The following is a 3615-nucleotide window of genomic DNA, read 5'->3' as shown; positions in this document are numbered from 1 at the left end:
AGGCATGTATTCCGTATATAGTCATACGTGCTTATGGAAAAGAACTTGCATGACATCTTTTGTCCTACCCTCCCGTGGCAGCGGGGTCCTATTGGAAACTAAGGGATATTAAGGCCTCCTTTTAATAGAGAACCGGAACAAAGCATTAGCACATAGTGAATACATGAACTCCTCAAACTATGGTCATCACCGGGAGTGGTCCCGATTATTGTCACTTCGGGGTTGCCGGATCATAACACATAGTAGGTGACTATAGACTTGCAAGATAGGATCAAGAACACACATATATTCATGAAAACATAATAGGTTCAGATCTGAAATCATGGCACTCGGGCCCTAGTGACAAGCATTAAGCATAGCAAAGTCATAGCAACATCAATCTTAGAACATAATGGATACTTGGGATCAAACCCTAACAAAACTAACTCGATTACATGATAAATCTCATCCAACCCATCACCGTCCAGCAAGCCTACGATGGAATTACTCATGCACGGCGGTGAGCATCATGAAATTCGTGATGAAGGATGGTTGATGATGATGACGGCGATGAATCCCCCTCTCCGGAGCCCCGAACGGACTCCAGATCGGCGCTCCCAAGAGAGATTAGGGCTTGGTGGCGACTCTGTATCGTAAAACGCGATGATTTCTTCTCCCTGATTTTTTTCTCCCCGAAAGCCAATAAATAGAGTTGGAGTTGGCGTTGGAGGGCCACCAGGGGGCCCACGAGGTAGGGGGGCGCGCCCAGAGGGGGCGCGCCCCCCACCCTCCTGGACAGGGTGTGGGCCCACTGGTCTTCATCTTTGGCGAGGATTTTTTATTATTTTTTATAAGGTGTTCCGTGGAGTTTCATGTCATTCCGAGAAATTTTATTTTCTGCACATAAAACAACACCATGGCAATTCTGCTGAAAACAACGTCAGTCCGGGTTAGTTCCATTCAAATCATACAAGTTAGAGTCCAAAACAAGGGCAAACGTGTTTGGAAAAGTAGATATGATGGAGACATATCAACTCCCCCAAGCTTAAACCCTTGCTTGTCCTCAAGCAATTCAGTTGACAAACTGAAAGAAAAGAAAAACTTTTACAAACTCTGTTTGCTCTTGTTGTTGTAAACATGAAAAGCCAGCATTCAAGTTTCAGCAATTATTATGAACTAACCATACTCACAATAACACGCATGTCTCACAATTACTCATATCAATAGCAGAATCAGCTAGCGAGCCATAATAATAAAACTCAGATGACAACACTTTCTCCAAATAATCATAACATGATATAACAAAATGGTATCTCGCTAGCCCTTTCTGAGACCGCAAAACATAAATGCAGAGCACCTTTAAAGATCAAGGACTGACTAAACATTGTAATTCATGGTAAAAGAGATCCAGTCAAGTCATACCCAATATAAACCAATAATAATGAATGCAAACGACAGTGTGCTCTCCAGCGGGTGCTTTTTAATAAGAAGGGTGATGACTCAACATAAAAGTAAATAGATAGGCCCTTCGCAGAGGGAAGCAGGGATTTGTAGAGGTGCTAGAGCTCGGTTTTAAAATAGAGATTGAATAATATTTTGAGCGGCATAATTTTGCTGTCAACGCAACAACTATGAGATGACGATATCTTCCATGCTACACAAATTATAGGAGGTTCCCAAACAAAATGGTAAAGTTTATACTCCCTCTCCTCCACAAGCATCAATCCATGGCTTGCTCGAAACAACGAGTGCCTCCAACATTCAACGGGTCCCAGGGGGAGTTTTGTTTGCAGTTATTTTGATTTAGTTTGCATAAAGCATGGGACTGGGCATCTCGAAGACCAGCCATTTTCTTGTGAATGAGGAGCGGAGTCCACTCATCTTGAGAATAACCGCCTAACATGGAAGATAAGGGCAGCCCTAGTTGAAACATGAGCTGCTCGAGCATACAAAACAGAATTTCATTTGAAGGTTTGGAGTTTGGCACATACAAATTTACTTGGAACGGCAGGTAGATATCGCATATAGGTAGGTATAGTGGACTCATATGGAACAACTTTGGGGTTTAAGGAGTTTGGATGCACAAGCAGTATTCCCGCTTAGTACAGGTGAAGGCTAGCAAAAGACTGGGAAGCGACCAACTGAGAGAGCGACAACAGTCGTAAACATGCATTAAAATTAATTTACACCGAATACAAGCATGAGTAGGATATAATCTACCATGAACATAAATATCATGAAGGCTATGTTGATTTGATTCAACTACATGCGTGAACATGTGCCAAGTCTAGTCACTCAATTCATTTAAAGGAGGATACCATCCCATCATACCACATCATAATCATTCTAATAGCATGTTGGCACGCAAGGTAAACCATTATAACTCATAGCTAATCAAGCATGGCACAAGCAACTATAATCTCTAAATGTCATTGCAAATATGTTTACTTCATAATAGCTGAACTCAGGAACGATGAATCATCATATTTACAAAAACAAGAGAGGTCGAGTTCATACCAGCTTTTCTCATCCCAATAAGTCCATCATATATCATCATTATTGCCTTTCACTTGCACGACCGAACGAAGTGTATAATAATAAGAGTGCACGTGCATTGGACTAAGCTGGAATCTGCAAGCATTCAACTCAAGAGAGAAGACAAGTAATACGGGCTCTAAGTTAAATAAACAATCATGCATATAAGAGCCACTAAGCAATTTCAATATAGTCTTCTCGACCCCCAAAGAAAGGAAAAGAAATAAAAACTATTTACACGGGAAAGCTCCCAACAAGCAAAAGAAGAACGGGAAATATTTTTGGGTTTTCTTTTTAATTACTACAGCAAGGAAATAAACTACTACTAATTTTTTGGTTTTTCTTAAGGTTTATCAAACACACAAGAAGAAAGCAGGAAAAAGAAAATAAACTAGCATGGATATTACAATGAAAGAGTATGAGCACCGACATCTAGCAATGAGTGTGTATGAACATGAATGTAATGTCGGTGGGAAATACGTACTCCCCCAAGCTTAGGCTTTTGGCCTAAGTTGGTCTATTGCCAGGGATAGCCTGGCGGATACCCGTAGGTTGAGCTGGGGTCATACTGTGATGCAGCTGCTATCGCCGCCTGAGCTGTAGCGTGGCGTCGAGCAGCCTCCGCTCTCCTCTCGTACTCATCTGCCTCCTCTCTGGTATTAATATATCTTCCTTTTGTCTGAAAATCAAAGAAGGCAAGAGCAGGAAGAGCAATATGGACTACATGACGTTTGTTAAAGATTAGTCGATACTGGAGAGGTGGTTCAGTCCTCTCAACAAACTGGTGGGAAACCATAGAATCAAAATCTAAATAAGAAGGGGGTAACTCCATATCACCCTCACGAATGTCTATCTCAAGAAAATTAGCTAAACGGGTTGCATAAATTCCTCCAAAGAAATCTCCTCTATGTCTATTATGATGCAACCTGCGAGCTATAATGGCTCCCATATGATAAGATTGGTCTCCTAACACAGCACTCCTGAGAATGCTGAGATCAGGGACACACATGTGACATGCTTCATCCTTAGCATTATGCATCTACCTATGAAGAGAGCAAAATAATGTATAGCAGGAAAGTGAACGCTCCCTATAGTGGCTTG

This window comes from Triticum aestivum, chromosome 1B (genome assembly GCF_018294505.1).
Source record: "Triticum aestivum cultivar Chinese Spring chromosome 1B, IWGSC CS RefSeq v2.1, whole genome shotgun sequence".
Lineage (NCBI taxonomy): Eukaryota > Viridiplantae > Streptophyta > Magnoliopsida > Poales > Poaceae > Triticum > Triticum aestivum.
Note: the sequence above shows the minus strand (reverse complement) of the source record.